The following is a 22,742-nucleotide window of genomic DNA, read 5'->3' as shown; positions in this document are numbered from 1 at the left end:
GCATCATTCACAACAGCCAAGACTTGGAAGCAACCTAGCTGCCCATCAAGAGACGGATGGATAAAGAAGATGTGGTTATTTATACACGATGGAATACTACTCAGCCATAAGAAATGATGAAAATCCAGCCATTTGTGACAACATGGATGGACTTTGAGGGTACTAGGCTAAGTAAAATCAGTCAGAGGGAGAAAGTCAAATACCGCATGACGTCACTCATAAGTAGAAGATAAAAACAATGACAAACAAACGTAGAATCAGAGATTGGATTAGTGGTTAGCAGAGGGGAAGGGAAAGGGAGGGGCGGAAAAGAGTAATTGGGCACATGTGTGTGGTGATGGACTGTCATTAATCTTTGGGTGGCGAATATGATGCAGTCCACACAGAAATCAAAATACATAACAATATACACTCGAAATTTATATAAGGTTATACCCAATGTTATCACAATAATAAATAAATAAACAAATTAAATAAAAAAGACATTTGCTTCAGACCCCACCACTGGACCGATGGGCCACATCCATGCTCTTCTCTTTGCCAATAAGCACTTTGGAGTGGAAAAGATTCCTCAAAGCCACATTCAGTAGATTTGTGAAACAGTCTTAACCTCTGGAGAAAACCTAGCTAGAAAGAAGAATTTAACAGCAAAGACTCCACTGGTGTATGAATGGTACCAAGAATATTACGTGGGGGCTGCTCACGGCCTGGCAGGAATTTACTACCTCCTGATGCAGCCCAGCCTTCAGGTGAGCCATGCGAAGTTACATAGTTTGGTCAAGCCCAGTGTAGACTATGTCTGCCAGCTGAAATTCCCTTCTGGCCATTGCCCTCCACGTGTGGACAATACTCAAGATCTGCTAGTCCACTGGTGCCACGGTGCCCCTGGGGTAATCTACATGCTCATCCAGGCCTATAAGGTGTTCAGAGAGGAGCGCTATCTCAGCGACGCCCGGCAGAGCGCTGACCTGACCTGGCAGTACGGGCTGCTGAAGAAGGGCTACTGGCTGTGCCACGGCGCTGCGGGCAACGCCGACGCCTTCCTGGCGCTGTTCAACCTCACACAGGCCAGGAAGTACCTGTACAGGGCCTGCAAGTTCGCTGAGTGATGCTTGGATTACGGAGAACATGGGTGCAGAACACCGGACAACCCCTTCTCCCTCTTTGAAGGAATGGCTGGAACAATCTATTTCCTGGCTGACCTGCTAGTGCCAGAGAAAGCCTGGTTCCCTGCATTTGAACTGTAAAAGGAAAGCTTGCCCCCTGCGATTGACTGCATGACCCTTTCTGTGTATCAGGCCTGGGCTAAGTGCTGTCGTTGCTTTTCAAGGAAATAGAGAGTCCAACTGTGTACTTGATTTAGTGGATTTTTTTTTTCAGAATTTGTCTTTAGTGCAGTTCGTTTTATCATTTATTTTTACTTTAAGATACCAAGAAATCTTTTAACTTCAGTTTCTTCCTATAAGAAGGTTCGATGATACATGCAGTATTTTGAGGGCATATGTATATATATTTAAGAACTAGGAGGAAATTTTATTCTTATTTAAGCTTATGAATATAACCATCTGTTACTGTTCTAAAAATGTTTAAAAGAAACTAAATGTGGTTAAAAAAAGATAAATATATGATTACTATTAGACATTGCCCTCCACCTCTGCTCTCCAGTATTTTGTCTCCAGCAGGACAGATGGTTTTATGACTCTACTTTTCTCTGGGAATTCTGAAAGGGAACAAAAATAAAGCTGTATGCTTTCAGGACAGAAATTGCAAGAGTTGCCACCTGAGCAAGGGACCCAAATACCATTTTTCAAATTCCCAATGCTTATTTAAACTAGAGAGAAACATACTTTCAAATTTAACTCTTTCTGTTAGTCAGCATCCAGGCTCTGTAAGCCAGTGTTTTTTTATCAAAAACTTCTAAAATGCAATGGTCGTTGTGAAAATTCTGATTTGAAGGTTAGTTCAGGGTAAGCTAACAAAAACATTTATTGTTTTTTTCTAAAATAAGCCAGTGTATTTTGGAACTACTTACTTAAATTTATTTGTTCTTTGGAATTAGTATAAGATCCGGAATGAGTTTGCTGTGTGTGAATATGTTGTGACCCGGGATTGGAGTCCACGCTGTCTGACTGACCTTCTAAACGTTGACTTGTGTTTTACTTACCGTGCAATGATTGTGCTATAGTGCTGCCCATTGGGGACGAGCCCTAAGGTATTTTCCTTCCTACCAATCTATCTGGATTTTGGTCTTTTCACTAAATCGTACAGCTCTCTACTTCTGTTTAAAAAGGGGAGGGTGTTAGATAGCCAGTGACTCGAGCAGAGACACAGAACTTTTGACAGAGATGCTGCTTGTGTAGGAGGCATTACCCAGGGCCGGGCTTAGAGCGGACAGGTGCCGTCTTTGCATGTCCTTGGCTTGACGTTCATCAGCCTTGAGCCCTCGGGGCCGGGATGATATGGCAGGTGCAGACTCCCTGGCATGTCACATTCTGTGTAGATGTTTTGACTAATCAGCTTCACTCCTCCTCCTTCCATTGCTGCCTTTCCCAAGCTTTTTTCGTCTTTTCTACGTTTTGACTGATTTTAGAACATTTTGCAGCTTTCGAAAAAACAGGGTCTAAGAATTTTAAATGTGCCTATTTCACAGCTCTTGGTCACAAAAATATGCTATTTTTATTGGAACTTTCAACTAAATTGCCACTGGATGTATGTTGGTGCCTGTGTGTAGCAGTCCCCTGTTATTTTCCATTTAGCACCAAAATAGCTAATGTTATTGGAAATTGACCCTTTAAAGGCTGCCGACAGTAGGATCTGAAAAGCAGCCCACTACTCAGTTCCTGGGATCAGCTTCCTGCTCTGCGACTTGTGCTCGTTGGGAACCACCTTGTGCCTCTCCGATTTCCTCATTGCTACTGCTTAGCCGCGTGCAGCCTGTGCCTTTCTAGTGAACATTTTGGATTCACGGGACAGCTCATTTGCCTTTGGCTGCGTGTCCAGCTTGAAAGAATAAAGCCCATTTGGTTTAGTTAAATGTCTTGCTATGCTGTACCTGCACACTTTCTCTTAGCCAGAGGAGGCTTCATCACAGTGCTTCTCCAAACATCTTGGTTAATTTAACCCCAGCAAGACTTCAAGATAAGGAGAAGAACATTTAGAATAAGATTCTTTCTAATATTTGGATTACAGTTTAGCTACTGTCATCCCTTAACAAATTCATCAGTACAAACACAGTTCATTTCATGTTCTTTAGCTATTTAGGACTTACTAAGCTGGCAAGATTTTATATTTGTGCCATTGTTTGTTTTATTTATGCTTAACAGTTAAGAAAGTTTGGTAGAATTTTAAACTTAGGCAAAGGCTGCGGAACGAAGACCAGTACCCTAACATCATGGTTGAAACTGAAAGAAACTTTTACATTGGCTTTCTTAGTTTTAAAGGGAAGAAGCATCATTTTGCTTCTATTTCTGTTACATCGTTTTTCCCTCAGATATTTTTCTTTTCAGTAAGAACTTTCCCAAAAGTTGCTTTCCGGAAAACTCAATAGTATCTCTTACCTCTTACAGCGATACTGTTGGAGATAAGACTAGGTAGTAAAACCCCGAAAACTTGTTGAGGAGTGTTGCTTTATCCTGTCATGTGTTTCTCTTGCTCTAGTGATGAGAAATTACAGTAGTTGACTTTTCATCGTGTAAAAAATGTCAGCGTCACCACCATCTCCATCAATTCCACTGGGCTTTGGTCTCATCCAAATTGTCAGTCTTTAATCCTTAGAGTTATTTGGCTCCCTTTTCATCTTTGACATCAGTTCCAATTATCTGGCATCAGAAGCCTTCATGGTAGGTAGAATTTTAGGTAAAAATGCATCCAAGGCTGTTTTCTCTCCTTATTACCACTTCTCTACGTAACTGAATTGAGAGACATACTCTGCTCCTGTGTCTGTTCTTATGATGACCTGCCTTCTGCTAAAAAAAAAAAAAAGAAAGAAAGAAATTCAACTTAGTAAATTTAAAGATCTAATTGGCCTTATTCAGCAACTCATGAATCAGGCAACATCTCATTTAACAAGTAGAAAGAACCTCAAGGAATTTTTCCAAATGGGAGATTTTTATAGGCAGAAAGAGGGTGGGACAAAGTTAAAGGAGTGGATTATTTCAGGAAAGGTCATCTTCCCTTAGGAGAAGACAGGGGGTCTTATCAGGCAGATTCTCTCACTAGTATTGGTCAAAATTTCAGACTGATTGGTTTAAAATTCCACTCCTGGGAGAGGCTGAAACTGCAATTAGGCTAAGTATTAAGTCTTGATGGGGCTGAGCACAAGCGACTCCATTTTGGGCCTGTTGTTTCTTTTTAACAGGACCTGTCATCCTGGAGGTCCCCTTGGGTGCCTCCTTATGTTGGAGCACTGGTTTGAGAAGCAGCCAATGACTGTTCACACTAACAAATTCTTTATAAAACCAGCTATTTGGGGAGGTCACCTGTCTCTGGTCAAGATGCAGTGGTTTGATTATTCTTGATTTGCACAAAACTTGGAAGGAAACAAAAGCACCGTGCACATGAAGGAATCTACTCCTATGTAGCATGCAAAGGAGCAAGTCACAGCTATCCACAGCAGTGTGGACAGTTTTCAGAGAAACACAGCTGAGCAACAATAGCCTTATGGGAGAAAGTTACCCACCATACTGGGTGCACAGCCAATGCGTTGCAGGCTCTAAAGGGAGTTGCAGTCGTGAGACCCCTGGCAGGCCATACTCTTATGCATGGCTGCATTCCTAGCCCACTTGCCTTCATTGGAGGCCTCCTGATAAAGAGACCTGAGAATAGAGTTCTCCATTTATCAGGAGGCAGGGGAAAATCTCGAAGACACTTCTCCACTCTGGCTCAGTAATCAGTATTTTTCTACTTCGGTCCCTCCCCTTCTCCGAGACCTCAGGTCCATAAAACTGCACAAGCCTCTTTTTGGGGGGTTTCTCTTGGTCATGAGATGACCCCTACATCTGTGCCATTCCAGCTGACTGTCAACCAGCACGCTGTTTATGGGGAAGATGGAACAGTGGAATGTTGGTGTTTTCTGAAGTTTAGCTTCTTGCTCATACTCATAATCACAGTAAATGACAAGTCTTGACTACTACTTTCATTTTGACTGATCTTAATGAGCTAATCTGACACCTGGTAGCTCAGATCTCTCCAGCTCACTTCAACTCTTAACATTACTGTCTTTCTCCTGACATTACTGTCATCCATCTCCGGAGAGGATCAACTTTCCTTCTTGTGAAAATTAATAAACAGAAACTTCATTTAAAGTGGAGTCGGGAGGCCATAAGAGAAAACTGTGACGCATGTGCCACTCGATGCAAACTGCAGACCCCAAAAGGCAAAGACACACCTCGCATCTCTGACAGGAAGTGATGCTACTTTACAACCCCAACAGAAGGAAGAAAGAAATTTTTCCTCGCCCAGCAACAGCTCAACCAATAATAGACTGCCATAATTCAGCCAATGAAAAGCCACTATACTTGGAACTCCAAGTTTCCTCCAATGGATACTTTGTTTATAACAGCCCCTCCCAACTTCTCTGGACTTGTCTGTGGTTTGCCATAGACCACGTGTCCCAAAGGCAGTTCTTTGCTGTTCCCAAATAAACACATTTTGCTGATAAAGTAACTGGCGAGTCATTTGTTTTAGGTCAATGCTTCTTTTAGGCAGCTAAGATGGAGCCACTAGCCTTTCTAGATCTCTTTAATTCACTCAAGGATTGAGTTGATCCAACACTGGGCATCAATCTCTGTGAGAATGGACCTAGTCCCAATTTTTTCTCAATCTATCAAATGCTTTGAGTGTTCACCAGGGTGGCCCCTCTTCAGTAGACCTTAACTCCAAATTTTGTGCTTCCAGCCTCATAAGTAGGTTGGGTCCTCAGCCTGTGAGCCACTCCTTCCAGATCTTATTGATTGACACCCGTGAGGAGAAGCAGCTGCCAACCTCTGAAATTCGCTCACTCAAAATCTTGGCTCTGTGACTTCCACCCAGCATTGGTGGTTCTTCCAATGAATCCAAACAGATTATTTTTATATATGTTGTCCAGAATTTCTATCTGCTCTTAGGGGGGAAAAAAAAGACCACAGACTCAAAACTTTGAAGCCAGAATGTGCAATTTAAAGAGCTACAGCGCATTTCAGGAAGAAATGAAGGCTGCTCTCCCAGTGGGGATCTGGGAACCTCAGATCTCCCTTTTTTACCAACCAAAACTAGAGGCTATTTATTCCAGAGAATTCAATATTCTTCCTCAACATTCTTTTTCAGGTTTCTTTTGGGACCCATAAGGAGAGGAGAGCCTTATACTCACAAATCAACTTCAAAAGTTTCTTCCGTTTGAAAAATATTGAAATAAAGATGTTAGGGGGAGGTGCAGAGGCTCACTATTCATTCGGAAAAACAAAGGGGTGGCGTGCACTGAATTGAAAAGTGAGTCGTGAAGCTATAGCCAAAGAGTAAAATATTAATGATCTCTTTATTAGCTGGAACTTTTAACTTTGAGACGTGTAACATGAAATTCTGCTGATCATGATGAGGATTATTTTAGGCTGGTTACTTTTAAAACTGCAGATGAGAAGGGGGCTGGTTACCTTTAATAAAAGCAACTCTGAGGAGTGGAGTTTGCTTGCCCTTTGTTGGGAAACATTTACATTTGTAAGGGAAACCTCCATCTGTAAAGATGCCTCCTCTCTGTGCCAGGAAGAAGGGAGATGACCTTATCTCTAGAAACTCTTAATCAATGCCAAAGGCAAGAACTTAAGTTGTTTACTGTCTGGCAACCTCATGTAACTGACCCCCCCCCCAACATCCTCCTTTGTCTTTAGCGGAAGATAATATTTAAGCGGTGACTTCTGCCATTTACTCAATCTGGTTTGATTCTTATCTAAAAGTTATAGGACCACCCAATAACCAGAACCCTACCGGCACTGATACCATTTTTTAGCTCTTTTTACATATTCTTTCCTTTGTCTTGTAAAGAGATAACTCACATACCTATGCCTTAAATTAGCCTTACTTTCCACCCATGTTTGCAGCAGCTGGGGCAGCAGCACCTCCTCCTGCCCGTGGGTCCTGTCCCCATGCTATTCCACACTATTCTCCAAAGAAAAGAGCACTACTGCCAGATCTTGAGAGTCCAAGAAATCTTTCTTTCGACTCCTTGGCTCACCGACCCTGCATCAATCATGGAGAGAATAATTATGTCATTGTATCCCACCCTGTGGCTTTGGGCATACATTTATAGCTAAATACTGATTAAGCTATAGATATGCCTTTTCAACCATTGTTCACTTGATTGCTTCCTAGGACTGCCATAACAAAGTATCACAAATTCAGGGGCTTAAAACAGCATAAATATAGTCTCTCAGAGTTCTGGAGGCCAGGAGTCCAATATCAGAGTGTTGGCAGAATCACGATCCCTGTGAAGACTGCAGGAGAGGATCTTTCCAGTTTCTTCTAGCTTCAGGTGGCAGTCCTTGGTGTTCTTTGACTCGTGACTGCATCACTCCAATCTCTGGCCTTCTCCATATGTGTGTGTCTGTGTTTAAGAAAACTTAGTCTTCCTCTCATGTTTCTCCTTTACTCTCATACTACTACCCCACTCACATTTCTGATGCCAGATGTTGGGGGGCGGGGGTTGACCCCAGGCAATTCTCTGACATCAGCTGGGGGTTCTACAATTCAACTCAATTCTGACACTATCTACCTGGAGGTAGCGTCAGATCCCACAGGTTGAGGGCAAGTCCAGGTTGTCCCCTGTGCTTCTGACTGATGAGCTATAGATCAGAGATTCCAACAATCCCCTCCTTGGGTTCAATTAATTTGCTAGAGCAGCTGAAAGAACTCAGAGAAATATTTTACTTACTAGATTACTGGCTTATTATAAAAGGATGTAACTCAGGAACAGCCAGATGGAAGAGATGCATAGGGGAAGGTATGAGGAAAGGAATGCAGAGTTTCCATGCTTTCCCCAGGCATGGCACTCTCCCCAAATCTCTATATGTTCACCAACCCAGAAACTCTCTGAACCTTATCCTTTTGGGTTTTTATGGAGGTTTCATTACCTAGGTGTATGTATTTGATTGAATCATTGGCGACTGGTGATTAATTCAACCTCCAGCCTCTTTCCTCCCCAAAGGCCTGGGAGTGGGGCTGAAAGTTCCAACCCTCTAATCACACGGTTGGTTCCCCTGGCAACCAGCTCCATCCTTCAGTTATCTAGGAGCTTTCCAAAACTTACCTCGTTAACATAACAAGACCCCTTTATGGCTCTCATCACTTAGGAAATTCCAAGGGTTTTGGGAGGTCCATGCCAGCAACAGGGTGAAGACCAAATACATATTTCTCACTATAAACTACAACATCACAGTCTGTTTCTCTTCTTGTTCCTGCACAAAAATGGGGTTCTCCTACCCAATGCACATTAAAAACCCAATTAATTACAACATCAGCTTTTGGGAAAAGAAAACAATTTTATTGCTAGGTCCGTCTGCAAGGAGACAGGAGGCATGTTCCCTCAGATCTGTCTCCAAATTCAGGATTTGAGGCAAAATTGAAGAGGTGAGAGAGAAGAGCTGGCACACGGAAGTGCTGGTGGAACAGGTTATTATTGGTGGGCTTTAAGCATTTATGGAAAGGTTCTAAACATTTATGGTCATGTTCTAACCATTTGTGGTCATGTTCTAACCATTTATGGTCATGTTCTAACCATTTATGGTCATGTTCTAACAAGATGGGGAAGGGATTTTCTCTCTGGATCTTCCTGGATGACAGACCCCTCACTTCTGATGAGAGTCCGACTTTCAAGTGCCGGTCATGTCCTGGTCCTGTGGTTCCATGGTCATTACAGGTCAAGATTTCTTCTGCATGTGCTTTGGCTATATGACTTTGCAAATTTTCTGAAAAACAATTCTTAATCACTCTACTCATAACAGATGGCTTCTGTTCGAATTGGCTCCAGCAGACTCATGATGGTTACATTCTCCTCTTATAAGGACACCAGTGATTGGATTTAGATCCCACCCTAATGATTTCATCTTATCTTACATCTTAATTACATCTGCAAAGATCCTATTTCTAAATAAGGTCACATTCACAAGTACCAGAGGTTAGGACTTGAACCTATCTTTTTTGGAGGATGCAATTCAACCCATCACAGTCACCATCATTCTGAGAGATTCTTGAAGGAAGTAGACCAGGTGAGGGTTGAGGGACCACAGTCAACTATAACAGTGAGCAAGATGAAGATAGTTATGCATCTGTGATCAGACTGGGCCAGTGGTATTCTACTTCATCATGGCAGCCTTGAAGTTGTCTGTGCTTTGTTTCACTGCTATGTTCTTTCCTTGGTTAGTCTTCAAGGCCACAAGGTAACTCCCTTTTCCCTTCTAAATGACAGCTTACACAGGTCTCCTAGGCTTTCAGCATCTTCACTAGTATCCGTGATGCTGGTAGAGGCAGATTCCACATGTTTAGGGGCAATTTTGATATGGTTGTGGCTTCTTGTCCACAGATCAGTACAGAGCTGACTTGAAATGAAATTTGTGTATCCGTGAGAGCAGTCCAGGATTTGGGATGAGCCAAGAGAATTTCGGAGGTCACAGCTCACCTGGGCAGGAGCAATTCCTTCTCCAGAATTCTTTTTCATAGACCCACTCTTCCAGATGGAAGAGATGTGCTGGCATGGAGTTCAGTGTGGATCTGGCCACCCACACTAATCCTGAGAAAAAGCTTAGAATGAAAGTGAATTTTTCAGTTTCTTATACATGACACCAAAAGCACAAAAAACAAAAGAATGAAATAGATAAATTAGACTTCATCAAAATCACACACATTTGTGCTTCAAAGGACACCATCAAGAAAGTGAAAGGACAACCCACAGGATAGGAGAAAATCTTTGCAAATCATATACCTGATAAGGGACTTGTACCCAGAATATATAAAGAACTCTTAAAATATAATTCAACAATTAAAAGACAAATAATCCGATTTTTAAATGGGCAAGGAATTCAAGTAGATATTTCTCCAAGAAGATATGCAAGTGACCAATGAGCACATGGAAAGATGCTCAGCATGATTAGTAATTAGAGAAATGCAAATCAAAGCCATAATAGGATACACTTTAAAACCACAATAAGGTATACACACCATAGGACAGTTATAGTAAAAAATACAGACGCTGACAAATGGTGAAGATGCAAAGAAATTGGAATCCCCACACATTGCTGGTAGCATTCTATAACGATGCAGCCACTTGAAAAACAGGTTGGAAGTTCCTCAAAATGTTAAGAATAGAGTTATCAACTGAAACAGTAATTTCACTCCTAGGTGCATGGCTAAGAGAAGTGAAAACATGGGTCCCCACAGAAGCACAGTGTTCATAGCAGCATTACTCGTAATAGTCAAAAAGTGGAAAAACCCAAATGTCCATCAACTGATGAACAGATAAACAAAATGTGGTATTTCCACATGATGGAATAATATTTGGCAATAAAAATAGGGTACTGATTCGTGCTACAACATGGATGGACTTTGAAAGCATTTTGCTGATTGAAAGAAGCTAGACACAAAAGGTCACATATTGCATGATTCCATTTGTGTGAAATGTCCAGAATAGTAAACCCAAAGAGACAAAGCAGTGGTTGTCAAGGACAAGGGACAAGGGAAAATAAGAGTAACTTCTAGTGGATATGTGGTTTCTTTTGAGGGATGAAAGTATTCTAAAATTAGATGGTGAATTAAACTCTGTGCATAAACTAAAAACCATGGAATTCTGAATTTTATGGTATGTGGATTATATCTCAATAAAGTGAATCTTTATATGAAAAGAGAATTTTAACAGTGACATCTGGAAATGTAGGACAGACAATTCCACTGGGTCTGAGCCCCACCAGTGGCTCAGCTACAGTCTTAATGATCAACATGGTCACCAGAAAGAGCTCAGGCCACTTGAGGTCTACTTTTTGGCAACTGACATTATCTCTGAACACATATTAAGGCCCATGAGCTTCCCTGGCCTTGTTTCTTCTTTCCCTCTTGGGACACATCAAATGCTGTTTACAATGTTTATAACAATAATTCTATAACTTTAAGGGGGAGGCAATCATTGAAACCCACTAAGACAAGATCCATCAGGCATGCCTTGACTCAGAGGGTCCCTTACTTACTCTCTATTTCCTGCCCAGAGTTTACACTGTGTATCTCCTTCTCTATTCAGGTCCAACCTCCTTTGTTCTGTTCTCTCATTCCCATCTTCAGGTTCCTGGTCTCCATTCTAAACAGAATATCAAAGGTCCCTGTGATGTTGTGATATAATAAAATATTATACCAAACTGTTTTCCAATAAAATATTTTTTATGATATAAAAAATACGTATTTGGTCTTTAGCCCTGGTTCCCAGCACAAGAGCTTCTAAAACCCTTGGAATTTCCTGAATGACAGGAGTGAGAGGACTGTCTTTGTTATTCATAATAATCCCCTTTCAAACATACCTCAATTTATGCTAATGAAGTGACTCTTGTGGGCCCCTAGATAGCTTCAGGATGGGGTCTGGTTCTCAGAGGAACCAACATGTGATTACAGGGTTAAAACTTTCACTCCTCCCTAAACTGAACCTACAGGGGTGGGAGAGGGGGTGGAGATTGAGCTAATCACTAACAGTCAATGATTTACTCAGCCACACCTATTTAAAGAAATCTCCATAGGAACCCCTAAATGAAAAAGTTCAGAGAACTTCCAGGTTAGTGAATGCAACCAGGTGCTGGGAGGGTGGTGCGCCTGGAGAGAGCATGGCTGCTCCACCCACCTTCCCTTGCACCTTGCCCTATGCATCTCTTCCCTTTGGCTCTTCCTCAAGTTGCATCCATCATAATAAACTGGTAATAGCAAGAAAAGTATTTTATGAGTCCTGTGAGCTTTTCTAGCAGATTACTGAGGGGATCATATGAACCCCTGACCTATAGGGGATCGGTCAGAAGTACAGGAGGTCCAGATCTTGTGATTGATGCGTGGAGCAGGGTCAGTCTTGTGGGACTGAGACCCCTGTGGGATCTGCACTAATTCTGGGTAGTGTCAGATTTGAATTGAACTGTGGGACATTCAGTTGGTGTCTGGAGAGTTAGACAATTGGTCAATGTGAGAAAAAAACTACACTTTTGGTGTCAAAACTGTTGTGGGTAAAAATGGCCCAGAGTCCCTCCCTTCCATGAGCCAGCATTTTGCATTCTCCCTCTAGACTGAGTCCTTTTATAGAAGCTAAGTATGCATTAAAATGTTTTCCCAGACAGAGGAGGAGTCACCCTTCAAAGATTGATTCTGTTGTTGCCCCCTAGAATAGAGAAATGGCTCAGCTTTCTAGAAGAGTAGCCATATTTTTGTTTAAAATAGTAATCTCAAGAAAAGCACTCTGTAATAGTGGAGTAGTTACATCCAAAAATCCACTTCTCCATAAAAACAACAAGAACGTTGGCAAAATTATGAAAATCAACTTTTTTCAGAACACTGGAAATTAAGCAAAAACATGCAACAACCCTCAAAGTATTTACTCAAAAAAAGTGATGGAATCTCAGTAAAACTAATGAGATTTGTGGTGTTTTGACTTGTGCTACTTCCATACCCCTCTTTCCAGATTTTCAGTAGCCTTGAAAACCAAAAGCCTCACCATGACAATTGCTGTGAAAATCAGCCGCCTAGCAGCCATTGAAGAGAGCAGAACAGGTGTGAAGATCTCTACAAAGCTGCATTCCCAAAGAATTGTCCCAATTTGACCTGCTTGACAGCTCCCTATGAATCCAGTCTTAGAGGATTTGTCTTTATTTGACCTGATTCAGACCTCACTCACTTTGAACAGACTTTTTCCCAGGAGATACATCAAAGACAATCAGTAACAATTGTTTAATATTGCAGCTGCCTGAGAAGGAGAGAACAGTTGGAGCAAGCAAGAGGCAGACCAAAACATGTAAAAAGACAAGCTGGGGGATGAGATGAAGAATTTGAACCTTCCCAGAATATTCCTGGGAACCTAAGAGGTCACACTCAGGGCTGTGTGCATGCTGAGGAAAGACCTGAGAAACCCCTAATTTAACCTCTAACAGCCTTTGGGCATCTAAATGAAGGAAGCTAATACAGAGTTGTCACAACTACCACATATTTTTGTGATTCTATTTATATAGGACATAAGCATATGCAAATCCGTACCAAAAAACCACTAACTAGTGGTTGGCAGGAATTAGAGGAAGGCTAAAATTGGGAATGACAGCTAATGAGTATGGGGTTTCTTTTTATGGGGATAGAAATATTCTGGAATTGGATAGTGGTGATGGTTTCACAACTTTGTGAACATACTAAAAGCCATCAAATTGTACATTTTAAAATGGTGAATTTTGTAGTATGTGAATTTTATCACAATAATTTTTTTTATTTTATTGAGTTCACATTGGTTTTATAACATTATAAAAATTTCAGGTGTACATCATCTTATTTTGACTTCTGTATAGACTACACTGTTTCACCAAAAGTCTACTTTCCATTTATCACCACATTGTGTGCCCCTTTACTCCTTTCACCATCCCCCAACCCCCTTCTCTTCTGGTAACCACCAATATGTTCTCTATATCTATGTGTTTGTTTACTTCCACATATAAGTGAAACCATATAGTAATTATCTTTCTCCATCTGACTTATTTTGCTTAGCATAATACCCACAGGATCCATCCTTGTTGTGGCAAATGACATGATTTCATCTTTTCATGGCTGAGTAGTATTCTTGTGTGTGTGTGTGTGTGTGTGTGTATACACCACATCTTCTTTATCCATTCAACCATTGGTGAGCGGTTAAGTTGCTTCCGTGTATTAAGAATATTGCTGCAATGAACATAGGGGTGCATATATCTTTTTGAAATGTGTTTTCATGTTCTTTGGATAAATACCCAGAAGTGGAACAGCTGGAACATACGGTATTTCTATTTTTAATGTTTTGAGAAATCTCCATACTGTTTTCCATAGTGGCTGCACCAGTTTCCATTCCCACCAGCAGTGTATAAGGATTCCCTTTTCTCCATATCCTCTCCAACACTTGCTATTTCTTGTCTTTTTTATAATACCCATTCTGTTGGGTGGGAGGTAGTATCTCATTGTAGTTTTTGATATGCATTTCCCTAATAAGTAGTGATTTTGAACGTCTTTTCATGTGCCTTTTGTCAGTCTGTACAGCTCTTTGGAAAAATATTCATATCATCCTCACAGTAATTTTAACAGGAGAAATTAAGACATTCTTAAACAAACAAAACTTGATAGAGTTCATCACTAGCAGAACTTCCCTACAAGAAATGCTAAAAGGGTCATTTCAGACTAAAATGAAAGGACACTCAATGGTAACTTGAATCCACATGAAGAAATAAAGAGCACTAAGTTAATAATAATTAAATATAAAAGACAGTGTATATATATATATATTTGTTGTTGTTTGTAACTCTCTTTTCCTCCTATATGATTTAAAAGACAACTGCATAAAGCAATAGTTATAAAGCTGTGTGGATGGACTTATAATGTATAAAGATGTAATTTGTTATAGAACTCTGTTCTATAACAGAGTTATAGAAGAGTAAGATTTTGATATACTATTCACATTAAGTTGGTATTAATCTGAACTATATTGTTTTAAGTTAATATGTTAATTGTAATCCCAAGGGCAATCACTAAGAAAATAACTCTAAAAGATGTGGTATAAAGATTAAAATATTTAACACTAGAGAAGGCAACAATTGAGAAACAGAGGAACAAGAAAGATATGACGTATAGAAATAATAACAAAATGGCAGACCTAAATCCTACCTTAGCAGTAATTACATTAACTGTAAATAGATTAAACACTCCAATCAAAAGACAGAGATTGGCATAATGAATAAAATGAAATGACACAACTACATACTCTCTACAAGAGACTCAATTTAGAGTCAAAGACACAAAAAGGTTGGAAGTAAAAGGATGAAAAAAGATATACCATGCAAAGAGTAACCAAAGGAGAACTGCAGTGGCCACACTAATATCATACAAAATAGACTATAAGATAAAAAGTATTCCTAGAGACAAAGAAGGACATTTTATAATGAAAAAAGGGTCAAACCAACAAAAAGATATAACAATTATAAATATATATGCACCTAATAACAGAATACCAAAATATATATGCAAAAACTAAAAAAAAAAAGAAAGAACTAGACAATTCAACAATAATAGTTGAAGACTAACAAGTAATTTCATTTTGTTGTGTTTTTACTTTGCAGATGTTTCCAACCTTCAAAGCTTTCTCTATACACTGTGGATGGGAATGAAAAGTACAGTATATTAATTAATCATCTGAACATTTTGCTTTTGGAAATGGATGACTCTGATCATACCAGACAAACCATTTTCTGGATAACAATGATAAACTCTAGACGTAATACAAACATCAGCTACTTGAAGACAATGGAAAATAAACAGAAGGAAGCAGATTTTGGTGAGGACTATATACTTTGAGGAGGGAGATATACAAAGTAAATTCTCAATTTCATGGCTTTGGTCAAAAGTCAGGCAAATTCAATGCTTCAAACGGGGCGGCAGAAGCACTGGTGGGAAAACAGCAGTCTTTCTGGCTTGGGAAGCCAGGAGACTAAATCCAGAACAATGCGGTCACTGGAGAGAGAGGAATCCCATAAGAGAAAAAGAGGAGAGAACTTCCAAATTGTCTACCCATACCTCTGTCCGACCTCTGAATCACACATGAATGAATCAGACCGAAAACAAATCAGTTAGTGACAAAAGATCTGAAATTACGATGGAGCTCTCACCCAAGAAACAGAGTTTTCATTTCAAGTCTGACTAAGATAGTTCCCTGCTGAAACGAAAGAAGCAACACTCATCAGAGAAAAATAACTGAATCCAGGTCTTCACATTTATAATGTCCAAGATACAAGGAAAATTATCCAAAAAATGAAGAACCAAGAAAAGTGAATGGGTTTTCAAGAGCAAAGAGAGTCAGCGGAGACCAAAGATGAGATATTGAAAGTAGCAGGCAAGGATTTTAAAGAAGTTATCATAAATTTCTTCAATGAAGATTGCATACGATAGATAGATAGATGGATAGATGGATAGATAGATGGATGGATGGATGGATGGATGGATAGATGGGTGGATACATAGATACATAGACAGATAGATAGATGGATGGATGGATAGATAGATAGATAGATAGATAGATAGATAGATAGATGGATAGATAGATGGATGGATGGATGGATAGATGGATAGATGGGTGGATGGATGGATGGATAGATAGATAGATAGATAGATAGATAGATAGATAGATAGATGGACATATATATCAAACGAATCAATGATTCACAATGAATCAAAAGATATAAAATATCATCCATATAATAGAAAATATTTTTTAAATCAAGCGTAAAGCCTGGAGGTGAAAAATACAATGTGTGAAATATAAAATACACTGGATGGACTTAAAAACAAACGACAGATGACAGAGAAAGGTTTAAAGTGAACTTGAAGAAGAGATCAATACAAAAAGAAAAAAGTTTGAGAAGGTTGAGCAGTGTCAGGGGCCTGTTAGATAATATAGATACAACATACATTTAATTGGAGTCACAGAAGGAGAAGAGAGAGAAATTGGGGCAGAAAAAAACACTTGAGGAAATCATTTTTTCCAAGTTGCTGGGTGACATAAATTTATAGATTCCAGGTGATCAACAAACACCAAGCAGGATTAACAACGAAGAAGGCCATGCCAAGGCAAATTATAATCAAACTTTTGTAAAAGCCAGAGATAAAAAGCAAATCTTGAAAGCAGCAAGAGAAAAATGATACATTTCATACAGAAGAATAATAATTTGTTAACACCTGACTTCTAGTCAGAAACTATGGAGGTCAGAGAGAGTAGAACAGCATCTGAGTGCTGAAGGAAAAAGAATTCAGCCAACCAAGAATCCTATGTCCAGCAAGAAGGAAGGCAAAATAAAAACATTTTCATATAAAAGCAAACTAAGAGAGGGGCTGGCCATGTGGTCGAGTGGTTAAGTTCGCGCACTCCGCTGCATGCGGCCCAGTGTTTTGTTGGTTCGAATCCTGGGCACGGACATGGCACTGCTCATCAAACCACGCTGAGGCGACGTCCCACATGCCACAACTAGAAGGACCCGCAATGAAGAATATACAACTATGTACTGGGGGGCTTTGGGGAGAAAAAGGAAAAAAATAAAAATCTTAAAAAAAATTAGTTAAAAAAAAAGCAAACTAAGAGAAATTGTCACCCTGGAAATAGAACCAAGTGGAAAGTCAAATCCTCAGAAAGGAATACAACACACTGGAAGTGGTAAATAACTGGGTAAATACAAGATACTTTTGAAATATTTTCCCTCTTATCTTCTTTAAAATACATGTGATTGTTTCAAGTAAAAATTACAACACTGTTTGTGAGGGTTATAAGGTTTGTAGATGCAATACATATAACAATTATAGCATAAAGGAGAAGGTAGGATATGGACCTATACAGTTGCAAGATTTCTACATTGACGTGGTACAATGGTAATAGTAAGTGGGCTAAAAAATAATGTCCAAAGGAGTATGGTTAAAAAGGAAATAGAAAAATTAAAATGGAGTTTTAAAAAATATTCAAATGCTCCAAACAAATCAGGAAAAGAACAACAGAAGAACATGAAAATAGAGGCTAGCCAAGTTTTTTAAAAAATGGTAGAGCCAAACTTTACCGAACCAATAATTGCATTAAATGAAAGTGGACTAAATACTCCAGTTAAAAGGCAGAGGTTTTACTAACGGATTGAAAAACCAAAATCCAACTATCTGCTGTCTACAAGACACTTCAAATGCACTTTAAATATAAAGATAGAGGATGAAATGGAATAAAAAGTTGGAGTTTTTTTGGACTAAAAGTAGGTATTTTGCTTCTGGCCATGATAGAGTAACACGGATCAGATTTACCCTCCTTTAAGCAACTAAAAAACTGTCCAAAATATATGAAAAGATTATTTTAAAACATTGAATGACAGCTAGCACAGGACAATGATCCCCAAGAATAGGTAAACAAATGAGAGATTAAGTAAAGACTTCTTAACGAGAATGCTAAAAGCATGAACCACAAAAGAGTGACCAAAGGAACTTTAAAAAAAATGAAAAGCATTTTCTCTTCTAAACACACAATTAAGAAAATGGAAAAGCAATCACAGAGAGGGAGGAAATATTTACATAATTTATATCATGCATCTAGAAAGGGATTTGTACCCAGAATATATAGAAAATTCTTACAACTTAACAATTAGGAGACAAAACCCCAGTGAAAAGAAAATTGTCAAAAAATTAGATAGCTGGCCAGCCCATTGGCTTAGTGGTTAATTCCATGCACTCTGCTCCGTGGCCCAGCATTTGTGGGTTGAGATCCCGGGTGCAGACCTAGCACCATTCTTCAAGCCACACTGTGGAGTCATCCCACATAAAGTAGAGGAAGATTGGCACAGATGTGAGCTCAGCAACAATCTTCCTCAAGCAAAAAGAGGAAGATTGGCAACAGAGGTTAGCTCAGGGCCAATCTTCCTCACACACACACACAAAAATTGGATAGATATGTTCCAAAAGAAGATATACTGATGGCAAATGAAGACATGAAAAGATGCTCCATATCACTAGTCAACATGGAAGTGCACATTAAAATGACAATAAATTACCACTAGAATGGTTAAAACCAAAATGACTGACTGTAGCAAGTATTGTTGAGAACGTGGAGCAACTGGAACTCTTGTACACTCCTGATGGGGTTGTGGTGGAATTACATGACCTTACACATTTGAGAAAACTCATCACACTGTACCCTTAAAATGGGTGAATTGTATTGTGTATAAATTATATCTCGATTAAAAATAAACCTTCACACGGATGACAACAAAATTGAAAATACGGACTCTGGGTCTGGTTTATGGAGCAGCTAAACCATGTCAGCCAACACCCATCTCCAAGTGTTATTCTGTGTGGAAAGTACTAAGCTTTCTCAACAAAAGTAACCACCATTAGTCAACTTTCCACTTCCTCGACACTGAAAATGATTTTCAACACAAGACAATAATCCTCCAAAGTCACAGCTTTCCTTCTTAGGCTGTCTTGGTCACAGAGATGGCATGTAAATGGGTGTAATCACCTGTCCAGAGTCTTCAGGAAAACTTCTGATTCGGGGGTCCAGCTTTTCACAGATACAGAACACTGAATGAGAGGTTGGATACCACCTAAAAAATCATATTATACAACCTAAATGTCTACAATTTTTGTTTGTCAATCATACCTCGATAAAACTGTAAAAATACAATTGTTTTTTTTTTAAAAAAAAAACCACATCAGCTTCTATTCCTCAGGTTTTAGTTTCAGCTTTCTGGTAGACCGCCTGAAGAAATGACCCCCGGCCATTCCCCCCGTCTTTGTATACATATATCACATATACACTATATCCCATCAGGACATAGGTGTCTACTTACCATCTCCTTGAATCTGGGTTGATCTTTTGATTTTCTTTGACTAAATGGAAGTGGAAGTGACCCAGCGCCAATTCCAGGTGTAGGTCCTAGGAGGACTGGCAGCTTCCATTTTTGCCTCCTTAGGACCCGGGTACCATGCAAAGAAGCTTGGGATTACTTCAGAAGATGGTTTGGTTTTTTCTTACAAAACTAAACATACAACCTGGCAATCACTCACCTTGATATTTACTCAAAGAAGTTGAAAACGTACGTCCACGCAGAAACCTTCACTCAGATGTTTGCAGCTGCTGTATTCACCGTTGCCAAAACTTGGAAGCAACCAAGATGCCCTTCAGTAGGTGAATGGATAAACAAACTGTGGTACATCCAGACCATGGAATATTACTCAGCATGAAAAACGAATGAGCTAGCAAGCCATGAAAAGACATGGAGGAACCTTAAATGCATAGAACTCAGTGAAAGAATTCAATCTGAAAAGGCTATGTATGATTCCAACTCATAGCAGATACCTGTTATTGTATACTGTCAAAACCTGTAGAATATACAACACCAAGAGTGAACCCTAATGGAAGCTATGGACTTGGAGCATCAATGTAAGCTCATCAAGTGTCACAAATGTACCACTCTGGTGCAGGATGTTGATAGGGAGGGAGGCTATGCACCTGTAAGGGATGGAATGGGGGGGGGTATGTGAGGACTCTGTACCTTCCACTCAAAACTGCTCTAAAAAACTAGTCTATTTTTTTTTCTTTTTAGATTTTGGCTGGTAAGCTTTTCCCTGTTACATCTCTGTTCCACTCATCCTCCAAGATGTAGGTCACCTGTTAGCTTGGGCGTGGCCCCAGAGGAAGCGGCACTGTAGAAAGGATAGAAAAGAACTTTGGAGACAAAATAGACCTCGGGTTTGAATTTCAGCTCTACTGTTAACCTTTTCCAAGGTACTTAACCTCTTTAAGTTTTCTCACCATTGCTCACTGTGTCTATTTTATATGTACCTTATAGATAGGTCTAAGGATTGCTTTTAAAATTCTAGTTGTTGCTGAAAATTCAAGAGATGGACCTGAAGATGACACTTCTTGCCCAGGAATTCAGTAAATATATGATCTATAAAGTTTTCAAAAAGCTTGTTATAAACTAATGTGACCTCAGTAAAATAATAAAACGTTAAAAAAAAAAAAACGACAACCTAAAAAAATTGAAATTGTGAAAACTATTACTGTTACAATGAATCTTGCTATGTATTTTTGTCTTGGTGTTTTAGCTAGAAATGATATGAATCCGTCATAATTAGAAATAAAGTTTAAAACTAAGCACCCACAATAGGAAAATGAAACTCTATGTCATGTGATTTTCAGTCCAGCGCTTCTAACATTTAATGAAACAATGACAAATATACAGAAGCCCCTGTGAGGTTTCACGGTAAAAAACTACAAACTATGTTACTGTAGTCGGAAAACTACAAACCATCAGGGAAATATTTTTCTTCCCATGGTGAAAATGCAACCTCAGACAAAAACGTGGGTGAGCCCCAGTGGCCTAGTGGTTAAGTTCAGTGTGCTCTGCTTCAGTGGCCCAGGTTTGGTTTCCATGGACCCACACCACTCATCTGTGTCCATGCATGGTGGTGACCCACATACAAAACAGAGGAAGCTTGATTGGCAACAGAGGTTAGCTCAGGGTGAATCTTCCTCAGGAAAAAAAAAATTATCTTTATCGATAAATATCAGTGGCAATTTAAAAAAAAAATATATTGCTGGAAATTTGAAGCGGAAAGCCTTAGAACAAATTATGTATGTGAGAGATCACATCACAGCATAGCTATTTCAAAATTGACTCTACTTGCAGTATTTTCAGATTGTGTTCCTGTCAAAAAATAGTCAAATAATGACTTTTTCTATGAGTCAATAAAGAAAAGATGTGCCTGAGAAGATAAATTCTTGGCAGTAATCCACACATCAATCCTAATGGAGAGGCTATTGTGCATTCCTCAGATACCCCCTGAATTTACAGCTCACTACTGTAACAGATTAGACTTTGGTGTTCTCTCTCCCAGGGAGCCATGACTGTATTTTGCAAGCAGGAAGAAATGTTACAGAACCAGATTTGTTTTGCCCACTGCACAATGTGCCAATCACTGAGACCAAGTTTGCAACAGAGAAAAGGTTTATTCACAATGTAGCCAATCGAGGAGACAAGACAACAGATCTCAAATCGACCTCTCTGAAAATGGGGATTAGGAATATTTGTGGAATAGAGAGCCAAGGTGGGGTCTGAAATGTGGGAGTTGATGATTGGAGGTAAGGAGGAGTGAGTCATTGATGACATGCCCAAGCAGACCCAGGAGTCATGACTTTTTATAGGATAAATGTTCACAAAAGGACAGTGTTAGCATGACCTTGAGGTGCAGATTTAGGCTCCTTGATTTCCGTAGGTCACCTACTAGACACCCACACAGGCCCAGCTGGTGAGTTAGTGATCTTGACTCGCCTGAACTGGACAAGGGGTTGACTTGTAGTTCCTGAAAAACAACTCAAGCACCGTTACCATGGTGACCCAAGCATGAGAGAGGCATTCTCTACGAGGAACCTGGGAGGAGTCAGAGAATATGTTGCCTATCCAGGTGACTTTTAAAACACAAGCAGTGCCGCTAACAATCAACAAGTGAACAACTAAAAACTACAATTAATAACTGCCAAAAAGACTTCAGTGACTAGCTACCTCGTCATCAGTGGCTAACTGTCCACAGGTTTTGAGAGAATGAGCTGAGTTTTGGTGACCTGATGGTTGGGCTCTGGTAGTGATGAGAATTTTCCACCTAATATTTTCAGCATCCCTTTTTCCAGGCTCATGGAAGCACGCCACTCTCCTGCATCCTCAGAAGATAGGCAGGGCAGCATGACACGCCTCGGCCAGTGGAGAGTGAATGATAGTGACATTTCAACCCACCATGTGCAGATCTGAACCCCTTACGGATCTGCACTTAGCATGAGCAGAAAATAAACTTCGATTGTGTAAAGACATTCAAGGGCTGTTTGTTATGACAGCATATCCTAGCCTAGCCTACTGTGATCAATACACAGGCTTCAGGAGAAGGAGGAAATGTCAGCTTTGGTGATGAAATTAGAGATTTTTTTAGCGGCTATCAAAGCAGTAGTCTTGAAAGCTAAGTTTGGCACA

The 22,742-nt window shown here is 39.8% G+C and overlaps 1 pseudogene; it reads left to right on the top strand.

The window, feature by feature from the left end:
- The first annotated feature begins 512 nt into the window (after positions 1–512).
- Positions 513–1,387, top strand: LOC100065908 (glutathione S-transferase LANCL1 pseudogene; annotated as a pseudogene).
- The last annotated feature ends 21,355 nt before the right edge of the window (positions 1,388–22,742 follow it).

Source organism: Equus caballus, chromosome 7 (assembly GCF_041296265.1).
Source record: "Equus caballus isolate H_3958 breed thoroughbred chromosome 7, TB-T2T, whole genome shotgun sequence".
Taxonomy (NCBI): domain Eukaryota; kingdom Metazoa; phylum Chordata; class Mammalia; order Perissodactyla; family Equidae; genus Equus; species Equus caballus.
Note: the sequence above shows the minus strand (reverse complement) of the source record. Positions and strands in the feature narration are given on the sequence as shown.